At 42.8% G+C, this 24,935-nt stretch overlaps 1 long non-coding RNA gene across 1 annotated transcript; it reads left to right on the top strand.

Annotated features, from left to right (window-relative positions):
• Nucleotides 1–4,826: 4,826 nt before the first annotated feature.
• Nucleotides 4,827–18,348, top strand: LOC124249442 (uncharacterized). Its single transcript, XR_006891398.1, has 3 exons — nt 4,827–4,954; nt 5,462–5,621; nt 17,695–18,348. It is a non-coding gene; the product is annotated as an uncharacterized LOC124249442 (long non-coding RNA).
• The last annotated feature ends 6,587 nt before the right edge of the window (nt 18,349–24,935 follow it).

Below are 24,935 nucleotides of genomic sequence, written 5' to 3' on the forward strand. Positions count from 1 at the left end.
GCACTTTTCCCTCCTGAAGGGAGATTTCCATGACATCCTTAAAATAGCTGTTGGTGTGGTGAGTCCTGCTCCCTCTACTGTCCTGAGTGTTGACTTAACAGATGACCCTTGGTGAATATGGGATAGAAGCGCTTAAAAACAGAGCTGCCTGTGGCTCCAGATACCCTGTGTGGAAGCAGGGGTCTTCCTGAGGATTCCAGAGTCAACTGAACCCTCAGAACCATCCAGCCAGTCTTACAGAGGTTCTGAGAGAGGCCATAGGGCTGAAATGCCACTGTCTCTAGATGTGTGAGTGGAAAAGACAGCAAATTGAGCAAGACCTTGGCATCTTGGCCTCACCTCTTAGGCCCAGCCTTGCCAGCTTGGCAATGCAGTTACCCCTGAGGAAGCTAGGTGGATGCATGAGTTGGTGTGAGCAGGGAATCTCCGAAAGCAAAAGGCCAGCAAAGTTGTGTGAAGGCAGATCCCATCCTTCCTCCCTCTAAAGCTGTATCTCTCAGTGGGAAAAAACATGAAGAAAGTTGGCCAATTATAATGATACAGATCTACAGGGAGCCGACTGCTTCCCGTGTGAGCAGTCAGTTCTGGTCTCTTCCAAGGATCCTCGAACAGGTCACAGGGCGACTTTTCCCGAGCTTACCGGGCCACCCCAGAGCCCAGCTCCACACTTGTGCCAAGGGCTGGAGCCGACCGGCTCTGGCTGCAGCAGACTTCAGCATCAGACCTCTCTGACCCACCCCCCTTGGTGGGGGGTCCCACCAAGCCTTTAGTTCAGAGATAATTAGATGGATTTGTGCTTGATGCTTTTTCCAATCAATGCAACAACTTGAGAGAAGTAATTTATGAAAATTGAGTATCGTGACAAAATGCTGCATTAAAATCCTATTTATGTTTACGGATTAAAAGTTAGTGTTGGGGGTAGGTTTACAGCTTGCTTGGGAAGCCCACAAGACAGTAGAGTGTTCCCCTCTTTGCTCTTTCCTTATGGACTGACACTGTCCATGCGGGTGCCAGGAGGGCTGGGAAACTGAAGGCTCTTCCTGGGGAGGGGGTTATATCTCTTCTTTCCAGTATGTTCCAATGCGTTGCCTCTTCTTTTTTATTCTAGCGACAGAACATAGACTCTTTGGTCTCCTAAACCCTTCCCTCTCCCTGCCTAATAAGGAGATTGGAGAATGTGCCTTGATGTCTGAGCCAAACTCCAAGTGTGCCAGTTCTCCAAAGCAGGGCCATTTTCCAGTGGACCCGACCCAAACGGCCAGTGGTTTCCTTCCGGGCAGGAAAGAATCTTGTGTGGGAGCGGAGCACCTGGCCCCAGCGTCTGATGCTGGGAGGGCGGGCCCCGCAGACGGATCTCTTTCCTGCTCTCCGAAAGGCTTTAAAACACAAGCTGACGACAACCACCACCTCCCTCATCCCCCCAAACTCCCCCCAAACCCACAGAAAACCTCGCGACCCTTTGGAGGCTGCCGGAGAAAAGGGGGAGGCGGAAATGCTTGTTTCAGTTTGTTCCTGTAGGGCAGCCAATGGTCTTTGCAGTTGGTGTGAGAGGCGGCGTCCGGCAGAGGAGCTGCTCCCTGGTAGGATACGGTGCAAATGCTCCTGACAATTCCAATCAGGGTGTGTCCTCGTTAGCATTCACCATGGCTGGATGATAAATTATAGGAATAATTTTGGTTCTTTGTCAGGACTTAGATGAGATCTTCCTGCGACACATCTGTAGCGGCACATACTTAATTACTAACTAAAGAACAGACAGGAGGCGTGACGCGCGGGCGCATCCTTATGCTACAGAACTGACACAAGCGTTCTGTGTGGGTACGTTAGAGAAACAAATGGGAGAGCAAGCTTCTCAGCCAGGCCCTCCTGGGACACTCGGATGAGTGGAGGACCCGGCCCCTGTTCCTTTAACCTGGAAACGAGGAGGAGGTTTGATCAGGGCGGGGTTGACCTAGGGGTGGGGGCTGGCTCACCGCAGCAGTGGCATCTCTGACCAGGCTCCCTTCAGACCAACCTGGCGTTTCTGAATTCAGACAGGCATACCGAGGACCGTGACAAGTCTGAACCCTTAAAGTGTTCTAAGCATTCTGTGAGTGCTTCATAAATGTCACTGGTGTGACCAGCTTCGTCAGCTTCACAGACAAATATAGACAGTCCGCGGAAGGAAAATTTACGCAAAACTCTGCACGTTCTGTTAGGAGCAAGTCTTCTTTGGCGCAAGAGGAAGAGTCTGATTTTTATTATTATCTGATAACTTATCATTATTTGGTAATTTATCATTTGAAAAGCTGTGACAGATGCTATTCTGGCCCTTATAAAATTAGTCACCGCTGAACAGCCCTCCTTCCTTTGACACTGTCTCCATCCTTCCGACGTGACCATGTTCTTCTCCAGTCTCCTGCTCCTTGTGGGCTGCTGTAAACCTCTGACTACAAAATGCAAACGGTTCAAAGTAAAACCGCAGATCGTGAGAATGGAGCAAAATTTCATGCAGTTAATTAAAGTGATGATGGAGAAATATTCAAATGCCACGCAAAGCCGTTGATGAGTGAGACTCCGGTCGAGGTTCACTAAGTGACAGTGGAAGAGAATTCTAACAGGATGATAACAGAAAAGGCATTTAAAAAAGGAATAATTTGAAAATCAAAGTATGCAGAGAGGCACCTGGAAAAACTGAATGAAGCTTTTTGTGACAGTTATCTTTTTATAACAATGCTTAGAAAATAAAACTTGAAACAGAGGACGATACATTTTACTGTCATACTTATTACCAGCTGTGTGGCCCCTGAAATGCAGCCGCTGGTTGAGGCATGAGGTCTGGAGAAGCTCTCAGTGTCAGCCACGAGCTGTACTGAAATCAGCCGCATTCACGCTCCCCTCCTCCACAGAATGCCACGTCAAGAGCCCTAGTGCCCTTCCTTAACACTAAGCCAGGGGCGGCGGGGGTTGGGCGGGGGGAAACATGCGGACCTGCTGGCCAGGCTCTAACCTTTCGAACCTTGGAGAACGGAATGAGCAGATGTAGCATGAGGCTTGTTTAGGCCAGTGAAAAATGATTGGCAATGACACGTGCTACTTCAGGGAAGAAACTTCGTGACCCCCGTGCAAGCTGCACTGTTGCTTTTCCCGCCTTCTGAGGACTGTGGGGGGCTGCGTCAAGATAAGACCCAACAAAGACATCTTTCTCCAGGGTGACGTGCTCTGACCATCTGTTCTGATACATTCTGGCTGCATCTGTTTGTCAAATCCGCCGGCTCTGTTGTGGCACTCCACTACTGACTGGAAAGTTTCATCGATAGCATGCAAGTGACACGGCCTCCTCGGTGTCCGATGGGGCCGGGCCCTACCCGCCCGGTGCAGAAGCCACCTTCCCCTCCACTGAGGGGCCTGTCCCCGGCAGGCTGCCCGCAGTGAGTGCTAGTTACCGTTGAACGGACGGTGGTTGAGAGTGCGCAGTTGTGCGCTCACCACAGCCGCCTTGAAAAGACGTGTGTGCCTGTGACCGTGCGCTTATCTCCTTGCAGGTTCTGGGCACTGATTATGTAGCATCTCCGTGTCACCATGCAGCCTGCAGCCTGTGGCACCTGTGGGTGCGGGGTGGGGGGGTGGTCACGCAGTTTTGAGCTGCATCAGGCAGAGGCAGAGGCTTGGGTGCCCCAGCCGGGCAGCTGTGCGTGTTTCTTGTAGCTCCCTCCTCACACCTGTTTCCTAGGAAAGAGACAGGACCGGCCTATACTCACAACCCCACTCCAGAGCATCATGACTCTGTAAACCCTGACAAGGTGTGGCGTTCCCGAGGCCATCAGTGTTGGTACCCTTGCATGAGCTCTGGCTGTGTATGTGTGTGTGTGTGTGTGCTGGGGATTGGAAGGAGAACAGCAGGGGGAGCCCACCCATACAGCTCCCTCTCGGGAACGCTTGAAAACGGCTCTGCTGTGGGTCAGTATGGATTGACGTGGAAACCTGTCCTCATGCCTGCAGCTCTTACTGCCCATGGGTCCTGTCCCCATGCCTGCAGCCCTTCACTGCTCATGGGTCCTGACCCCACGCCTGCAGCTCTTCTTGCCCATGGGTCCTGTCCCCATGCCTGCAGCACTTACTGCCCATGGGTCCTGTCCTCATGCTATTCCCTGAATAAAGGAGCACTACTGCCAGACCTTGAGAGCCCAAGAAATCTTTCTTTCGACTCCTTGGCTCGCCGAACCCACATCAACTAGGAGCTTACCCACCTAGCTGTGTGATCCTGGATGTGTTGTCTTACCTTTCCGAGCCTCAGTTTCCTCCTGTGTACAGTGGCGCCTTCTACGGACTGCAGGAGATCTTGTGCGTTTGTGAAGTGGTCAGCACACTGTCTGTCATTTGGTTGTATACTTGTAACCTGTGTGAGTAGACGCTTTGCCTCTGTAAGGTCATGTATTTAAGGTCATGTATGTGATCTTATGTTGATATAAACTGAAGTTTAGCAGCAAATGAGGCTTCATCTGCAGGCGTGCCGAGGGCTTTGTGAGCCCGCTCGATGTGCCAGTGCTTGAAGGAAGCGCCAGCCTTCCGCAGCGTCTGGCTCCTCCACAAGCGCTCCTGACCTGCTTGTCCTGAGGTTCTGTGTGCTTGTCAAACCTGTTCTTCTGCTTCACTAGCAACCTGAATATAAATGAACGGGTCTGGGGAAACTTCATGGCAAGAGTCAACAGAGTTTTAATGTTTAAGTCTGCCCTTGATGTGAGGGGTCACTGCTGCAGCCCTGGGGGGCCGGCGGGCCGAGGTGCACCCGGAGGAGGGCCCCTCCCTTCCCTCTTGCCCTGAGCAGTGTAGGGAGCTCAATATGCCTAAGTGCTGGCCGCTCTGAGTGGTCATTCACACGCCAGCTTTGCCGCGGAGGAAGATTGGATGAACACGCGCTTTTCTGAACAAATTGGGTGACAAGCAGGTCGAGCCGTGTTCAACAGCCTCCCAGGTGAGGAGGGGCCGCGTCCGCCAAGGCAGTTAGGGTTAGATGTATTATCCTGGAGGAACGAGCCGGTGCAGACGGGAGCCTCATTTCCTGATCTTACAGGTCAGAGAACTGAGACTCAGGGAGGGGCGGGAGATTTCTCAAGGTCACAGCCCATCCACCCAGAAACGTTGTGTGAGCAGCTCAGGAGGTAATTGGCTCTGTGGTTTAATTTTTGCAATTTTCTATGAAAAGTTGCTTTATTGCCAATGGAAAATTTTCTCCTGGGCTCTTGGATGTGGAGAAGGTCAAATGGCTACAATTTAAAGAAAACCTTAAGCTAGGAGTTCAACAACGACTCGAGGGGAAAAGTGGGCCAGGCGGGGCTGTGGGCAAGTGTGGGAGGCACAGCCTCGTCCAAGAGAGCTGCCCCTACTTAATGCCAGTGGGTCTTGTCACGAGGGATTTCAGACAGAGTTATCTGTATTTATAATAGTTACATTTTTCACTGTTGCTCTGATTTCTCTACAGAAACTGGAAATCCAGAATTTTATGTGAAGCCCTCAGTTTTTCAGTGTTGGCAGCTCAGTGGGCCCAACAATCCGCATCAGCAGAAGCCTGCCAGTCCACCACATGTGGCTCGAACGCAGCAGGCTGGCACGCGATGTGCCACTTGGGCGAGTTTAAGGAGGTGAGTGGTTATCGCTGAGGTGCCATGCTGTCTCTACGGTGTGCACAGCTTCCCCCAGCAAGGAGAAGATGAATGATCCCCTGTTCCCTCTAGATCATTGCCTTATGTCACCAAAGATGACACTTCCCCGTTGAGTCTGAAAGCAGAACTTTCAATCATTGTGAAGAGCTCAGAGTCTCAGAGTGAGACTTGAGGAACGTGTTTCACTGTCTACAATGGCAAAATATTGTGGAAAAGCTTTGCCTTCAGCACTCCTGTCTGCAGCTGCCTTGCTGCGACAGCGCGGCTGTGCTCTCTGGCCTTTGCTGCCGCCCTGGTGGGCCAGGAGGGCTGCGGTGCACCAGGAGGAGGGTGGAGGCTCAGGCAGAGCACAGGCCCTCCCTTCGCTCTTGGCTGGAGCTGTATTCTTCAGAATAGTTCCCCAGAGCCTGCCTTTGTCCGGAATCCAAACACTGGACTTCCCTTTCTTATTGCGTACAGTCAGAGGGATTAGGAGCTGGTCTCAGCAGCCAACATGTGCCAGTGGGGAAGGGCAATTAGCAGAGAACACGCCCTCTGCAAGTTGAGGTGTAATCTACACTGCAGGTCAAGCGTACCCACCACATGCACATCAGAATAGAACATGTGCCTCCTCCCAGAATGGGTCTCCACGCTCCTGCCCATCATTCCCTCCACCATCTTGCATGCACCGGAACTTTGCATAAATGGAAGCACACAGCGCACACTCTTTGTGCCTGGCTTCTTTCGCTCAGCCATTTGTAAGATTCGGGTTGTGTGACTAGGTAGTTTCTCCCTTGTAATTGTGGAGGCGATTCCACTGTGTGAATACATCACAGTTTATGTATCTGTTGGTGGACATCAAGGTTTTCCCAAATTTGGTGTTATTGTGAATAAAGCTGCTCTGAACACTCTTGGGAAAAGGCTTTTTGTGAATACATATTTTCACTTATTTTGGATAAATATAGGGGGCAGATTTGCTGGGTCACCGGGTAGATGTATGTTTAACATTTCAGAAACCGCTCAACAGCTATAAGTGGTTGTACTCTTATACCCTTGACAGCTGTATGTGAGGGTCTGAGTGCCCCACGTACTCTCCAACAGATATTTCATCTTGGTCATGCTAGTGAACTTGCAGTGCTGTATCACTGTGGTTTTTAGAAGATGCATTTTTTTAAAGTTTTGTTTGCACATTGTTTTTAAGTAGGCTTTTTTTTGGTGAGGAAGATTGGCCTTGAGCTCACATTTGTTGCCAATCTTCCTCTTTTTTTTCCTCTCCGAGGCCCCAGCACATAGTTGTATATCCTAGTTGTAGGTCATTCTAGTTCTTCTATGTGGGACGCTGCCACAGCATGGCTTGATGAGTGGTGTGTAGTTCCATGCCCAGAATTTGAACCCACAAACCCCGGGCTCCTGAAGCAGAGTGTGTGAACTTAATCACTCAGCCACGGGACCGGCCCCTAAAATAGATTTTAATTTTTAGAGCAGTTTTGAGTTCATAGAAAAATTGAACAGAAGGTGCAGAGATTTCCCGTATACCCTCCGCCCCCACATACACATAGCCTCCCCCAGTATCAGTATCTTGAACCAGAGATGTACCTTTGTTACAATCGATGAACCTACATTACCATCATTATCACCCAAAGTCCATAGTTTACATTAGGGTTCACTCTTGGTGTTGTATATTCTATGTTTGAACAAGTGCATAATGACATACAGCCACCATTGCAGCATCATATAGAGTAGACTCACTGCCCTGAAAATCCTCTGTGCTCTGCCCATCCGCATCTCCTTCCTCTGGAAGCCCTGGCCCCCACTGATCCTTTTACCGTCTCCATAGATTTGCCTTTTCAGCTGTCGTATAGCCAGAATCATACAGTATGTAGCCTTTCAGTTTGGTTTCTTTCATTAAGGAATAGACATTTAAGTTCCTCTTTGTCTTTTCATGGCTTGATAGCTCTTTATTTTTTAGTGCTGAATAATAACACATCATTTGAATGTGACGCAGCTTATTTATCCATTCACTCATTCATGGACATCGCGGTGGCTTCCAAGTTTTGGCAATTATGAATGACACTGTTATTAACATTCACATTCATATTTTTGTTTGGACATAAGTTTTTAACTCTTTGCGTAAATACTAAGGAGTGTGATTTCTAGGTCTTATGGTAAGAATATGTTTAATTTTGTCAGAATCCACCAAACTGTCATCAAAAGTGGCCGTACCATTCTGTGTCCCCACCAGCAGCGAATGAGTGCTCCTATCGCTCCACATCCTTGCCAGCATTTGGTGTTATTGTTTTAGATTTTAGCCATTCTAATAGGTGTGTAGTTGTATGTCACTGTTGTTTTAATTTGTAATTCCCTAGCGACATGTGATGTGGAGCATCTTTTGATGTGCTTGTTTGCCTTCCATGTGTCTTCCTTGGTGAGGTGTCAGGGTCTTTTGCCATTTAGTAATTGGGTTGTTTGTTTTCTTATTGCTAAATTTTAAGAGTACCTTGTATATTTTGGATAAGTCTCTTATCGGATATTTCTTTTGCAAATACCTTCTCCCAGTCTGCAGCTTGTCTTCTCATTCACTTGACAATGTCTTTTGCAGAGCAGAAGTTTTTAATTTTAATGAAGTCCAGCTTATCAATTATTTTCTTCATGGATTGTGCCTTTGGTGCTTTATCTAAAAAGTCATCACCTTACCTAAGGTCATCAAGGTTTTCTCCTTTGTTATCATCTAGTAGCTTTACAGTTTTGTATTTTAGTTTTGGGTCTATAATTCAGATTTTTTGAAGGGTGTAATTCTATTTCTGGATTCATTTTTACATGTAGATATCCAGTTGTTCCAGCACCATTTGTTGAAAAGACTACATTTTCTCTGTTCTGTCGTCTTTACTCCTTTGTCAAAGATCAATTGACTATATTTATGTCTATTTCTAGGCTCTCTATTCTGTTCCATTGATCTATTGGTCTATACTTTTGCCAATACCACACTGTTTTGATTTCTGTAGCTTGTAAGTAATTCTTAAAGTAAGTCTTGTAAGTAAATCTTGAAGTTAGGTAATGTCACTCCTTCAACTTTGTTCTTGTCTTGCAATATTGCATAGGCTTTTCTGGGTCTTTCCCTCTCCATGTAAACTTTAGAATCAGTTTGTTGATATCTACAAAATAACTCGCTGGAATTTTGATTGGAATTGCATTGAATCCATAGATCAAGTTGGGAAGAACCCATATTTTGACAATATTGAGTCTTCCTATCCATGAACATGGAATATCTCTCCAGTTATTTAATTCTTCTTTGATTTTTTTGGTCAGGGTTTTGTAGTTTTCCCTCATGTAGATCTTTTACATTTTTTATTAGATTTATATGTAAGTATTTTTTTGAGGGATGCTAATTTAAATGTTATTGTGTTTTTAACTTCAAATTCCACTTGTTGATTAGTAGTATATAGGAAAGCAAATGAGTCTTGTACACATTGACTTATATGCTGCAACCTTGCTATAATTGCTTATTAGTTCTAGATTTTTTGTTGTTGATTCTTTCAGATTCTCTACAGAGACAATCATGTCATTTGCAAACAGAGTTTTATTTGTTCTTTACCAACCTATATACCTCTTGTTTCCTTTTCTTGTCTTATTGCATTAGCAAGGACTTCCAGTACAATCTTGAAAAGGAGTGGTGAGAGGGGGCCTTCTTGCCTTGCCCCTAATCTTAATGAGAAAGCTTCTAATTTCTCAAAATTAAGTGTAATAGCTGTAGGGTTTTTGTAGATGTTCTTTATCAAGTTGAGAAAGTCCCTGTCTATTTCGTTTGCTGAGAGTTTTTTTTTTTTATTTATCATGAATGGGTGTTGGATTTTCTCAAATGCTTTTCCTGCATTTATTGATATGAGCATGTGATTTTTCTTCTTTTAGCCTGGTGATGTGATGGGTTACATTAATTGATTTTCAAATATTGAGCTTCCTTGCATACCTGAGATAAATCCCACTTGATTGGTGACTACAATTCTTTTTATACATGATTGGAGTTGATTTGATAATATTTTCCTGGGGAGTTGCATCTAGGTTCATGGGAGAGATTGGCCTGTAGTTTTCTTTTCTTGTGATGTCTTCGTCTCATTTTGGTCTTAGGGTAAAGCTAACTTCATAGAATGACTTAGGAAATAGTCTCTCTGCTTCTGTCTTCTAGAAGAGATTCTAGAAAATTGATATATTTCTTCCTTAAATGTTTGGTAGAATTTACCAGTGAACCCATCTGGGTCTGGTGCTTTCTCTTTCGGAAAGTCATTATGTACGAATTTGATTTCTTTAGTAGATATTGAGCTATTTAAATTGTCTATTTCTTCTTATGTGAATTTTGGCAGATTGTGTCTTTCAAGGAATTGGTTATTTTCATCTAGGTTCCAATTTGTGGGCATAAGTGGTTCATGATATTCATTATTATACATTTCATGCTCATTGGTTTATAGTGATATCCCTTCTTTCATTGCCAATATTAGTAATTTGAGTCTTCCATCTTTTTTCTTAGTTAGCCTGGCTAGAGATTTATTGATTTTATTGATCTTTTCCAAGCACTAGTTTTGGGTTTTCTTGATTTTCTTTATTGATTTCCTGTTCTCAATTTCTTTGATTTCTGCTATAATTTTTAATATTTCTTTTTTTCTGCTTATTTTTTATTTAATTTGCTCTTCTTTTTCTAGTTTCCTAAGATGAAAGCTTAGATGATTGATCTTAAATGATTCTTAGTTGTTGTTTTTTTAACATTTAAAAATTTTTTTTATTTAGTTAATGATAGGTTACAATCTTGTGAAATTTCAGTTGTACATTAATGTTTGTCATTCATGTTGTAGGTGCATCACTTCACCCTTTGTGCCCACCCCCCACCCCACCTTTGCCCTGGTATCCACTAAACTGTTCTTAGTCCATAATTTTAAATTCCTCATATAAGTGGAGTCATACACAGATTATCCTTCTCTCGCTGGCTTATTTCACTTAACATAATTCTCTCAAGGTCCATCCATGTTATTGCAAATGGAATGATTTTGTTCTGTTTTACAGCTGAGTAGTATTCCATTGTATATACCACATCTTCTTTATCCACTCGTCTGTTGCTGGACGCTTAGGTTGCTTCCACGTCTTGGCTATTGTAAATAATGCTGCAATAAACATTGGGGTGCACAGGACTTTTGGGATTGCTGACTTCAAGCTCTTTGGATAAATACCCAGTAGTGGGATGGCTGGATCGTATGGTAGTTCTATTTTTAATTTTTTGAGGAATCTCCATACTGTTTTCCATAGTGGCTGCACCAGTTTGCATTCCCACCAGCAGTGTATGAGGGTTCCTTTTTCTCCGCAACCTCTCCAACATTTGTTGCTATTAGTTTTATATATTTTTGTCATTCTAACGGGTGTAAGGTGATATCTTAGTGTAGTTTTGATTTGCATTTCCCTGATGATCAGCGATGATGAGCATCTTTTCATGTGCCTATTGGCCATCAGTATATCTTCTTTGGAGAAATGTCTGTTCATGTCTCCAGCCCATTTTTTGATTGGGTTGTTTGATGTTTTGTTGTTGAGTTGCGAGAGTTCTTTATATATTATGGATATTAAGCCTTTGTCAGATATATGACTTGCAAATATTTTTTCCCAGTTAGTGGGTTGTTTTTTTGTTTCAATCCTGTTTTCATTTGCCTTGAAGAAGCTCTTTAGTCTGATGAAGTCCCATTTGTTTATTCTTTCTATTGTTTCCCTTCTCTGAGAAGGCATGGTGTCCGAAAAGATCCTTTTAATACTGATGTCAAAGAGTGTACTGCCTACGTTTTCTTCCAGAAGCCTTATGGTTTCAGGTCTCAGCTTTAGGTCTTTGATTCATTTTGAGTTTATTTTAGTGAATGGTGAAAAAGAATGGTCAATTTTCATTCTTTTACATGTGGCTTTCCAGTTTTCCCAGCATCATTTGTTGAAAAGACTTTCTTTTCTCCATTGTATGCCCTCAGCTCCTTTGTCAAAGATAAGCTGTCCATAGATGTGTGGTTTTATTTCTGGGCTCTCAATTCTGTTCCATTGAAAAGGATTCTTAGTTTTTAATATGTGTTTTCAATGCTATAAATTTTTCTCTAGCACCAATCTCATTGCATCCCACAAATTTTTATAAGCTGTGTTTTCATTTTCATTTAGTTCAAAATATTTTAAAAATTTATCTTGAGATTTCTTCTTTGGTCTATTTGTTAGTTAGAAGTATGTTGTTTAATTTTCAAATATTTTGGGATTTTCCAGCTATATTTCAGTTATTGATTTCTAGTTTAATTCCATTGTGGTCTGAGAGCAGACATGGCATGATTTCTATTCTTTTAACTGTGCTGAAGTGTGTTTTATGCCCATAGTATGATCTATCTTGGTGAATGTTCCACACGAGCATGACAATAATGTGTATTCTATAGTTGTTGGATGGAGTGGTCTATAGATGTCAACTATGTCCAGTTGATTGACGATGCTGTTGAATTCAACTACGTGCTTACTGATTTTCCACCTGGGGAATCTGTCCATTTCTCATAGAAGGGTATTGAAATCTCCAAGTATAATAGTGGACTCATCTATTTCTCCTTGTAGTTCTATCAGTTTGTGCCTCACATATTTTGACACTGTATTGTTAGGCATATACACATTAAAGATTGTTAAATATTCTTGGCAAGTTGACCCCTTTATCATTATGTAAGGCCCCTTTTTATCTCTGATAACTTTCCTTGGCTGAAATATGCTGTGTCTGAAATTAATCTAGCTATTCTGCTTTCTTGTGATTAGTGTTAGCATGATATATCTTTATCTATCCATTTACTTTTTTGTTTGTTTTAATCAATTTTCTTTTATTGGTCAACATTTAAATATTTTGACATATTTTGTCAAAGAAGGGTTATATCCTTATAGCAAAGAAGCTCCTTAATCAATTTTAAGGCATCAATTGATAAAATATAATTTTGATTTTTAGCACTCATTGGATAATACAGTGTGTCTGTAAATGAATGATAATATTCTTTTCTTTGTAGCCATTATAGCAAATTTTACAGAGGAAGCCTTAAAAAATATTTTTAAAAAACTACATTATTGAGGTATAATTGACATGCAAAAAAGTTGTACATGTTTAATGAATACAACTTAACGAGTTTGGATATAAGTATACGTCCATGAAATCATCACCATAATCTATGCCATAAACATATCCATTCCCTCCAAAAGTTCCCTCCAACTCCTTTTGTTTACTATTTTTTTTTGTAATAAGAACACAGCATAATATCTACTTTCAGCAAATTTTTAAGTATATGATGCAGTATTGTTAACTACAGGTACTACATCTGTATGAGTCTTAAAGTGGGTTTCTTGTCAACAACATATAGTTGAGTCCTGTTTTCTGATCCATTCTGAAAATCTCTGTCTTTTAATTGGTGTGTTTAGGCCATTGACATTTAAAGTGATTGCTGATGTAGGTGGATTAACATCTACCATGTTTGTTACTGTTTTCTATTTGTTGCCCTTGTTCTTTATTTCTCTTTTTGTCTTCCACTCTTTTTCTGCCTTTTGTAGTTTTAGTGGAGCATTTTATGATTCCATTCTCTCTCCTTTATGAGCATATCAGTTATACTTTTAAAAATCTTTATTTAGTGTTTGCCCTAGATTTTGCAATATACATTTACGACTAATCCAAGTCCACTTTCAAATAACATTATACCAATTCATAGGTAGTGCCAGTATCTCCTAATAACAAAATGTCCCCAATTTCTCCCTCCTGTTCCTTATCACTGCTGTCACTTACACGTAAACATACTTAAGCACATAGAGAGAAACAGACATAGATCTGCATTCATAATTGAATGTATCGTTGCTATTATTATTTTGAACAAACTGTTATCTGTTAGATCTATTAAGAATAAGAAAAATAAAAGATTTGGGCCCAGCCCGGTGGCACAGCGGTTAAGTGAGCATGTTCTGCTTTGGCGGCCTGAGGTTCACTGGTTCAGATCCTGGGTGTGGACATGGCACTGCTCATCAAGCCATGCTGTGGTAGATGTCCCACATATAGTGTAGAAGAAGATGGGCTTAGATGTTAGCTGAGGGCCAGTCTTCCTCAGAAAAAAGAGGAGGATTGGCAGCAGTTAGCTCAGGGCTAATCTTCCTCAAAAAAAAAGAAAAAAAGAAAAAGAAAAGATTTTATTTTACCTACACTTATTCTTTTCTGACGCTTTTCCTTTCTTTACGTAGATCTGAGTTTCTGACCTACAGTAGCTCCCCCTTATCTGCAGTTTTGCTTTCCATGGTTTCAGTTACTCACAGTCAACCACAGTCAGAAAATATTAAATGGAAAACTCCAGAAGCAAACAATTCATAAGTTTGAAATTGCACGCTTTTCTGAGTAGTGTGATGAAATCTCACTCTCTCCTGCTCCATCCCATCCGGGACATGGTCCACCCCTTTGTCTTCTGTGTCCGTGCTGTGTGTGCTGCCCACCTGTTGGTTACTTAGCAGCCGTCTCAGTTATCAGATCGACTGTCACAGTACCACAGTGCTTGTGTTCAAGTAACCCTTATTTTACTTGATACTGACCCTAAAGAGCGAGAGTAGTGATGATGGCAATTCAGATATGGCAAAGAGATGCAGGAAAGTGCTTCCTCTAGGTGAAATGGTGAAAGTTCTCGACTTAATAAGGAAAGAAAAAAATGATATGCTGAGGTTGCTAAGATCTACAGTAAGTTTTATTACAGTATGTTGTTATAATCATTCTATTATTGTTGTTAATCTCTCACTGTGCCTAATGTGTATATTAAACTTTCCCATAGGTGTGTTTGCCTATGAACAAACTTAGTACATATAGGGTTTGGTACTATGCGTGGTTTCAGGCATGCATCGGGGGTCTCAGAATGTGTTCCCTGTGGATAAGGGCACTACTGTATATCACTTTTCTTTTTTCTTAAGAACTTCCCCTAACATTTTCCATGAGGCGGGTCTACTGCCAACAAGTTCCCTCGCTTTTGTTTGTCTGAGAAAGTCTTTCCCTCTTCGCTTTCGGAGGACAATCTCACAGGGTATGGAACTCTGGTTTGGTGGGTTTTTTCTCTCAACGCTTTAAATATTTCACTCTGCTCTCTTCTTACTTGTGTGGCTTCTGAGAATTCAGATGTAATCCTTATCTTCTCTCCTCCATAGGTAAGATCTTTTTTCCTCTGGTTTCTTTCGGCATTTTTTCTTCATCTTTAATTTCTACAGTTTGAATATGATGTGCCCAGGTGTAGTTGTTGTTGCTGTTCATTTGGGCATTTATCCTGTGTGGTGTTCTCTGAGCTTTCCGGACCTGTGGTTTGCTGTCTAACAGTAAATTTGGAGAAATTCTCAGTCATTATTGCCTCCAATATTTCTTCTGTTTGTTTTTCTGTTTCTTCTCCTTCTAGTCTTCCCATCACACACACGTTACACCTTTTGTAGTTGTCCCATGGTTCTTGTGTATTCTGTTCTGTTGAGTTTTTTCAGTCTTTTATTCTCCTTGCTTTTCCATTTTGGAAGCTTCTATGGACATATCCTCACCCTCAGATTTTTTTCCTTAGCCATGACCAGGCTACTAATGAGTACATCAAAGGCGTTCTTCATTTCTGTTGCATTGTTTCTAATCTCTAGTATTTATTTTTGATTCTTTCTTAGAATTTCCATCTCTCTGCTTCCGTCGCCCACCTGTTCTTGCATGTGCCTTATTTTACCCATTAGAGCATTTAGTATATTAAACAGAATTGTTTTAAATTCCTGGTCTGGTAATTCCAACATCCTTGCCATATCTGGGTCTGACTCTGGTGCTTGCTTTGTCTCTTCACACTGTGTCTTTGGCCTCTTAGTATGCCTTGTAAGTTTTTCTTAATAACCAGACACGATGCGCTTGTTAAAAGGGCCTTCAGCAGCGAGGCCTTGAGTGATAAGGTACTAAGTGCATTCTGTAGTGCTGTGTTTAGGGCTCAGGCTTTTAGTGAGCGTGTGCCTCTGGACTGGGAACGTCGTGTGTGCTTCTCAGGATTCCCATGCTCCCTTTAGGTGTGACAAGATGGCTGCAGTGGGCTGGGTTTGGGTATTTCCCTTCTCCTACGTGGGAGTCTAGAGTAGGCTGTCATCATTAATGCCTTTGAGTTAATTCTGACTCCTACCACCCTGTGTCCAGCAGAGGGGAACCTTGCCTGGTCTTTCTGTGCCATCCTCTCACCTTCTAGTGCTCTATCAGATGATGCTCCACTGCTGTTCACAGGGTTCTCATGGCCAGTTTTTTCAGAATTAGGTGGCCAGGTCCTTCTTCCTAGTCTGTCTTAGTCTGGAAGCTCTGCTGAAACCCATCCACCATGGGTGACGCTGCTGGGATATGAAATAGCAGTGGCATAGCTTTCAGCATCACAGCAACATGCAGCCACCACAGTGGGACAACCAACAGATGGGGGTGTGGCTCCCTGACTGCAAATGAACCTGGGCCGTGGCGGTGAGAACACGAATTTTAATCACTAGACCACCAGGGCTGGCCAGGGTTTGGTATTTCCTTGCCTCCATGTGGAAGGCTAGAGGTGGCTGGAGTTGCGTGGTTCTTCTCCCTCAGTTTGGTTTGGCTCTAAAAACACCCCAATAGTCTAGGCTCTGGTGAAATAGCTTCTCTTGAGGTCAGGCCTTAAGAAGGACAGAGTGCTCTGGTGCATTTCAAAAGGTTTCTTTTTCCCTTCTCCCTGTTGGAAGTACATGGGGTTTTTCTGCAGTGTTCACTGTGAGACCCAGGTCCAGCTCCTGGAGGTAAACTCCCAAGTGTGTGGGGGCCTCCCCGGAGCGTTTAACTCTCAGGCTTGTCCGTGCTGAGCCTCCAGAACGCATCAGCGACAGTTTGGGCTTCTCCATCCTGGCGGTGCTGCTCGTGGGTGTCTGCTCCAGGCACGTGTGAGTGTCTGTGTTTGCCCGTCTGTCTCCTGAGTCTGGGGGCAGTGGTTTCCCTGTGCCCTCACTTCTCTGATGGATCTAAGAAGAGCAGTTGGTTTTTCAGTTTGTTCAGCTTATCACTTGTTGTTGGCACAGAGTGATGACTGCCAGTCTCCTTTCACGCCAAACCAGAAACCGAAAATCAGAACATTCATTTAAAAAAATTATTTTAAACAACTTTATTTACAAAATCTTACCCTAAGAATTATAATTGTAGAGCTTCCATCCATAATCACTTAAGTAATAGTAGTTTCCTGAGTTAAGATGAGACAGAATCCAAAATTTACCTTGAAAAAAGACAAAACATCTTAAATTTATTTCTGTGGTTCTAGATGTTTATTAGTTGGTCATTTGAAGACTGAAATTCAACCATAAAGGTAACTCAGTGTTATTTTCAGAATGGCAGGGTGGTGGGGTGAAATCTAGCACATGGGAGAAGAAAATGACCCACATCTCTCGAAGGATGCTATTCCTGTTGTCAGTGAATGGTGAGGTAGGCCAGAAAGAACCCTTGGCAGAAGCCATTCTTGGGGTGATGGAAGGGAGGGATCCGTGCTTGTTTCTGGAAGCTCAGGAAAACACAGGCACCTTCATCTTGTGGTTCCTCAGCAAAAGAAATGCTGAATTTGTAGAAGCTGGAACAACAAATTCTGGGAGCAAAGGCTAAAATATGATTAGAAGACTGACAGCATCTCCTTGAAGATGAATGGCATCCTTTGGTGAAGGGCCATGTGGGAGGAACTCTCCGTCACAATGATCTATTTGGAAAAGCCCCTGATTATTTGATGGATTATGATTTATGTTCTAGTGGCTTTTGCTTCTTGAATATCAGCAATAGATCCAGTTTTACGCATTTATGTTTCTATTTTTAAATTCTTTTTCTACAGAATCGGTTTCACTCTGAGGCATAGAGGCGGGCTCTTCCGTTTTCACAGACTGCCTCTGTATTTTCTGCTCATGATGGCGCTTTATGAAGTCTGGCATCTTTTGATGATGACTCTAGGCTATCAAATCTCTTTCAATTAGTTTGATAAGTTGAAAAACAAGTTATTTGTCTTTCTATATAGGTGTTAGTTGGTTTTTTTGTTTATTTTTTTAACAGAGTGCAAAGTTCTCCAAAACCAAATAGCTGTGACAACTTTTTCTGCTCATGCCTTCATCTCCCAAGGAACACTACACATCAGGGACTAGACTCCGTTTTCAGGAAATGCTGACACGACTTTGAAAACCTCCTTCAGGAAGAGCCCAGAGCACAGCTCGGAGCCAGTCTACAGGCCCTTAGAGGCCCGAAGTCACCACCAAGAGGCCTCTGGTTGCACGGCCCTGCCAAACCACAGCACACCCCATGGAACGCCCTGCACGTTTCTTTTCAATTCAAACCTGCACGCATTTACTTTTTCTGGCATCGTCATTCTTTCCTGTGGATCAGAGTCTCCATCTGGTACTATTTCCCTTGAGCCTAAAAAATTTCTGTCACATTTTTTGTAGTTCAGACTTGCTGGCAATGGATTTATTCTCCCAGCTTTTGTATATCTAAAAATGTCTATTCTGTGTGCACTTTTGAAGGACACTTTTGCTAGATATAGAACTCTTGGCCGAAAGTTTGGTGTTTTTTCCCTTCAGAATTTAAAGATGTCTTCTGACTGTCATTGTTTCTGATGAGCCATAATTCTTACCACTTTTTCCCTCGAGGTGGTCTGACTATTTTCACTGTGTGGTTTACATTTGCTTGTCAGGAGTTTGAATGATAAGCCTAGGCGTGATGCTCTTTGCCTTTACCGGTTTTTTTTTCCCTTTTTTTTTTGCTTTAGCTGAGCTTCTTGGGTCTGTGGATTGAGGTCTTTCATCAAATTTGGGAAAATAATAGCCATTATTTCTTCAAATACCTTTTCTTCCCCATTCTCTCTCTCATTTCCTCCTGGAACTCCACTCGCCTGTATTTTACTTCGTTTGATATTTTTTGGACTGGTTACAGATACTTTACTTGACTTTTTTTCCTCTTTGATTCTTTTTCTCTTTGTGCCTTGGTTTGGATCATTTCTGTTGATCTGATCTAGGTTCGACACTCCTGTCTTCTGCTGTGTCTAAATGCTTTTAAGGCCATTGAGCAAAGTTGTTTGTCTCTTAAGCCAAAAATATTGTGCTGCAATTTACAGACAATAAAATGCATCAATTTTAAGTGTCTAATTTGATGAATTCTGTCAGATGTGTGTATCTGTCCTAAGTCAAGACAGAGCACTGTGATCACTACAAAAAACTTCCATGGTCTTTTATCAAGTCAACCGTCAGGCCAACACAACCATTTTCTTGATTAATGTAAGTTTTGAAATCAGGTAGTAAAAGTCTTCCAACTTTGGGGTTTTCTTTTCAAAATAATTTTTGCCGTTCTGAGTCTTTTGTGTTTCCACATAAATTTTAGAATAAGCTCTTTAATTTCTATTAAAAAATCTTAATGAGATTTTCATTAAAATTGGGTTGCATCAATATCTTTTTGGTCAAAAGCTGACATCTTAACAATATTGACTTGTTTTCTGTGAGCATGATATATCAGTATATCTCTATTTTATTTAGGCCTTCTTTAATTTTTGTTAATAATATTTTGTTGCTTTTAATATGTAAATCTTGAACATATTTTAATACATTTAATCCTAAATATTTCATGTTTTTGAATGCCATTGAAAATGTTTTTACACTTTTTTCTGTTTTTATATTTCTTTTAAGAACAGCTTTATTGAAATATCATACAATTCACTATTTAAAGTGTACAGTTCAATATTTTTTCATATATTCACGGAGTTGTAACACCATCACCACCATCAATGTTAGAACATTTTCATCACTCCCAGAAGAAACCCTGAACCCCCCAGCAGTCACTCCGTCCTCTCCCCTTTCGCTGGTCCCCTAGTCCTGGGCAGCTACGTGTCTACTGTGGGAATTTCATATAAATGAAATCAGAGAACAAGTGGTCTTTTGTAAGTGTCTTTATTCATGTAGCATAATGTTTTTAAGGTTCATCCATGCTCTAGCATGTATCAGAACTTTATCTCTTTTTGTTGCAGAATTATATTCCATTGTATGGGTATATCATGTTTTGTTTATATATTCAACAGTTGATAGACATTTGGATTGTGTTCATGAATAAAGTTGCTATGAACATTCATTATATGTTTTTGTGTGGATATGTGTTTTCATTTCTCTTTGGTATACACCTAGGAGTGGAAGTGCTGGGTCATATGGGACTCTATGTTTAACTTTTTAAGAAATTGCTGGATTGGTTTCCAAAGTTATCGCACTATTTACATTCACATCAGCAGGGTATGAGGGTCTCAATTTTTCCATATCTTCATCAACACTTATCCTTCTCTGACTTTTTGATTATAGCCATTCTAGTGGATGTGAAGTGGTATCTCATTGGTTTGCATTTCCCACTCCTCATTGTGCTGCATTTCCCACTTAGCTCGTGATATTAAACATCTTTTCAAGTGCTTATTGGCCATTTGTATGTCTCCTTTGGAGAAATGTGTATTCAGATCCTTTACTCACTTTTAAATTGGTTTATCTGCCTTTTTATTACTGAGTTTTAAGTGTTATTTATTTTTTCCAGATATAAGTTCCTTATCAGATATATGATTTGCAAGTACTTTCTCCCATTCTGTGGGTTATCTTTCCACTTTGTTGATGGTCTCTTTGAGGCACAACAGTTTTTAATTTGATGAAGTAAAATTTATTGGTTTTCTCTTTTGTTGCTTGTGCTTTTGGTGTCAAAGCTAAGAAACCATTGCCTGATTCAAGGTCATGAAGTTTTATGGCTATATTTTCTTCTAAGAGGTTTATAGTTTTAGCTCTTGCATTTAGGTTTTTGGTTCATTTTAAGTTAATGTATGCATACAGCGTGAGGTAGGGGTCCAACTTCTTTGTTTTACATCTGGATAACCAGTTGTCCAAGCACTATTTGTTTAAGAGACTATTTTCTCACCATTAAATTGTCTTGACACCTTTGTCAAAAATCAATTGACGGTAAATGTGAGGTGCTGTTGCTTTCCAAATCTTAATTTCCAAGTATTTGCTTCTAGTATGTAAAGTACTATTTAAAAACATATAGACCTTATATTCTTTGACCTTGCAAAACTCACTTATTAGTTCCAGCGACTTTTTGTGTGTGTGCAGATTTCTTAGAATTTTCTACTTAGATGATTCTCCCGTCTTCCAATAAAGATAGTTTTACTTTGTCCTTGCCAAACCAGATGCCTTTTATTTCTTCTTCTTGCCTTATTCTATGGCTAGGATTTCCAGTATATTATTGACTGAAAGTATTGAACACAAACATCTTTGCCATTTTCCCAGGTTGAAGAAATTCCCTTCTATTTTTAATTAGCTGAGAATGTTTATCATGAATGGTTGCTGAATTTTGTCAATAGTTTTTTTTGTATTTGTTTAGATCATTATGTTTTTTTCTTTTTTAATATGTTAATACTGTTAGTAACATTGATTGACTTTTTAATATTAAACCAACCTTGAATTCCTGAATTAAATCCCAATTGGTCATGTTTCATTATATTTTTTAATATATTGCTAGATTCAATTTCTAAAATTGTGTTAATGATGTTTTTATCTACACTAACGAGAGAGATTGGTCTATAGTTTTCTTTTCTTGAAATGTTCATGTCTAGTTTTCAGATGTCAGGGAAACGCTGGCCTCATAAAATTAGGGAATTTCTCCCTCCTCTTCTACTTTTTGAAAGAATTTTGTAGAATTGGTACAAGTTTGTCCTTAAATGTTGGGTAGGGTTCACCCATGAAGCAGTGACTCCATCAGGGCCTGAAGTTTTCTTTGTAGAAAGAATTTAAGCTGTGTATTTAATTTCATACTTTAATTTCAGATGATGTATTTACTCTTAAATGAGGTTGGCTACCTATAGTAGTTTAGTAGTTGTGTCTCTTAGGAATTTGTCCATTTTATGTGTATTAATTATTTGGTATAACTTTTTGTTTTACAATCTTTCATCCTTTTGTGAGGCAAAGGTCTAACCTCAGAACATTTCCAGATCTGAGGAGCTCCTGGGAAGAAGGGAGCAGCTCTCTTCTTTGTGACTCCAAAATGCAGAATCCTTGGTGAATACCTATAGGAAGCTCCTTTGTCTCAATAATAAAGAAATATTTTTCTGAGTTTTATATGGTTTGACAGTAGAAGAGACAGGAATGTGTGGTGAGTCCTTCATCACTAGAAGTCATCCAACAGTACAGAGGGGCACTTGCCAGAGTGCTGTCTTCCACAACGAATATCGTCATTTTGTGGGGGAATGGGACCAGGGGAGATGAGGTAACCTTTGCAGACATTTCCATCCAGGGGAATATATGATATCAGGAGCAGAACAACAGTGTTTAAGGGAAGCAGAGATCATGATGTTGAGGGGGACATTTATACTTTTGAATAATTATTCTGTGTTGTGTACCTCACACAAGCTGGTTTCTATCTTCAGAACAGTGCTAGGAAGCAGGTGTCATCCAGTTTTACAGATGAGGAAACTGAAGCCCCAAGAGTAAAGCGTGCTGCTTGCTTTCTGTCCTCACTCCTTCCCCCGAGACGTTCCTCCTCCACTCTGCTTGGTGACCCCAGGAGGCTGACTCCTGGGCACCGCAGTGGCCAGTGGGAGCCACTGTTAGGGCTGAAGTGTGGGAAGGGAGAGGGGTCAGGGTACTTCTTTCTCAGCTCCTTGTGCTTCTGCACCTTGTCTCTTAGAGTGGCTAGACCATGCCTCCAACCCTTGCTGGGCCCTGGGAACACTCTTTCCTCCCTTTATCCCTTCAGGCCCGTGGGAGGTAATGTTTTCTTATGGTTACCAGGTCGTGGCTGCCTCCAGCAAGGAGGTGACAATCACTTGTCAGCTCTCGTAACCTCTCAGTCTCTCATCCCTGCAAACAATCACTGCATTGAAGTCTCACCAGTGAACTGTCGGAGTTGCACCATCTGAGCGACGGATCCCTAACTGACATGGTAGGCGGAGTCCAGGATTAGTTAACTAAATCTAATTGTGGCTGAGCAGCTCTCCCTCCCTAAGGGCTGGTTTGGATAAGCATCAGTCGAAAGACATGGCAGAGAGAGTGTCTCCTTCAGCTGGCAGTCTCATTCTCTCCTCCAGCCAGCAGCGAGATGAGGCGCTGGCTGCAGCAGCACTGGGATGTGTCCTGGGTCTGGAAAGAAGAGGCAGTGGGCTTAGACTCGAGGTCTGGAGACCCTGCTGCTTGTCACAGCTCTCAGGGCAAATTGCAGAGCAGCCTTGAGCTCTTCCTGCCCAAGAGCCCTCTGCGCTCAGATTTCAAGGGCAGCTTCCCCACCTCTTGGGGTGTCAGTGAGTACCAGTAAGGAAATGATTTTGAAAAGCACAAAGCAGAACAAATTTATGAGGCAGCTTTGTTTTCACGGTTATCAGTAGTGGAGTCTGCGGCCTATGGGGTTAACTGTTGTTCTGTCCATTCCAGTCCTGAGCTTGGAACAGGATGAGAAAAATTGGGGGGGGATGGATTTCCATCTCCTGCTCTCTCAGGGCCGCCCACTTCTCTGCCCTGCTGGGTGTGGGGGAGGGGTGGCATCTGCCTGACGTGGCCTCACATGGCCTCATTTAAGGCTTGCTCAGGTCCTGCTGCGCAGAGCGGGGATTGCTAGCTTTCAAGAAGAGGATGAATTAAGCCTGCAGCAGCAATGAGCTCACCTTGGCATTTTTCATGATTTTCTGCAGCGTTAAAAACTTTTGCCAATGTTTGCATTTAATAGCTTCAGCCTTGGTGAAATTATCGAGGTTCCCAACTGTGATTTCAATGGTTCTTAGAGTAGTGGGGTGTTCGTAAATTGCAGCCAGAAATTAATAGCAACCTATGAAAGAGAGAAAAAATAATCGAACGGGAACTAGTGAGTGAAGATTTAAGTGAAAGAGAGGAAAATAAAGTGTATATGTTTGAATAGATAGCTAGACAGATATGGATATATGTATTTTTTGCTTTGATGGTTTTGTTTATTTGATAAAGCAGGAAAACCCGATAGAAAAATTAGTTGCCTTGCTTTCTGCCATGGGGATTGTTTCACAGATGGTGAGAGCAAGCCCTGCTTTAGAGCAGCGTCCCCCACCCCCACCCCCTGCGCGTCTGGAAACCCGACCCAGTGCCTCTCCAGGAGCTTGCTGGCCTTTCGATTTTATTGCCTGAGTAAGAAGAGGGCTACAATCAAATGCCTACAGCTGGAGGTCAAGTGCCCCACCCCCACACCAAGGCTTCTGATTGGAGCCAAAAGTCCAGAATTTTGTGGAAAATCTTGCATTTTAAAGGTTGGGAACAGATTTTTGTTAAAAGCACACACTATGCAGACCCGGTCAAAAGTATTAGGGTGAACCTATGAAGTTGGCACCTTGCAGGGCCATACATTTGCTGTTTGTCACCTTCGGCGTAAGCGAATAAATTTTTTGAGGGGGGTACACGTTTTTTAAACGGAGCCATAACACACTGTAACGTGTGTCTAGTGCGGTAACGGTGAGTGTGCCTCTCCTTGAATCTCACATTTATGCACACCTGTGTCTGTGTGAGCACCACCCACGTGGAGACAGAGAACATTTCAGTACCCAAAAGGCCCCTTGTGCCGTCTCCCTGCCAGCACTCACTCCCTCATTGAGGGGATCAGGGAGGGAGGAGATGGCCTCACTGAGGCTGGGGAGTGAGCCCCTGAGGGCTTGCAGTGCGGCTGGGGGATGCAGACCTGCTGGCGGATGGAGACCTGCGCTGCCTTGCACAGAGCTGGGATGCTGGGGAGGGCAGCCCCGGCTTTCCTAGGGCAGCTTCCCAGATACTGGCTGCCCTGAGTCTGAAAGGGCCGAGGGCCTGGGCCAGGGTGGTGTGGAGAGACGGAAGGACAGCCCTGGGGTCGACCTCGCAGGCCATGGTAGACAGGGAGCCCGGACAGTGCCACCCCCCAGGGACTGAAGACATTTGAGGGTGCGGGCTGTGCAGGCCCCAGGGTTCCTGCAGACCCTGAGGGCAGGGAGAGGCCCCCCCCCCAGCACTGTGGAGGTGCTCTAGCCCACTGACCAGAGTTGGGGAAGGAGTGGGTAGGAGACAATGAATGAGTCAGATTCATTTATTTCTGATAACGCACACATGTGCTTCTCTTTCTTGCGCTGCATGTCAAGGAGCAAAATCATAGGTGTTTTATTTGTTTTGTCTGAATTTTAGTTGGCAGGGCCCAGCCTGCCAGGCTGTGTGCCAGGTGGCATTGGCTGGAGTTCTGGGCCAGCCCTGTGTCAGCCTGGGAGCGGATGCGTGAATGAGGGGAACTTTCTGCTGCTCCTCACCCCTCGG

Source organism: Equus quagga, chromosome 13 (genome assembly GCF_021613505.1).
Source record: "Equus quagga isolate Etosha38 chromosome 13, UCLA_HA_Equagga_1.0, whole genome shotgun sequence".
In the NCBI taxonomy this organism is placed as follows: domain Eukaryota; kingdom Metazoa; phylum Chordata; class Mammalia; order Perissodactyla; family Equidae; genus Equus; species Equus quagga.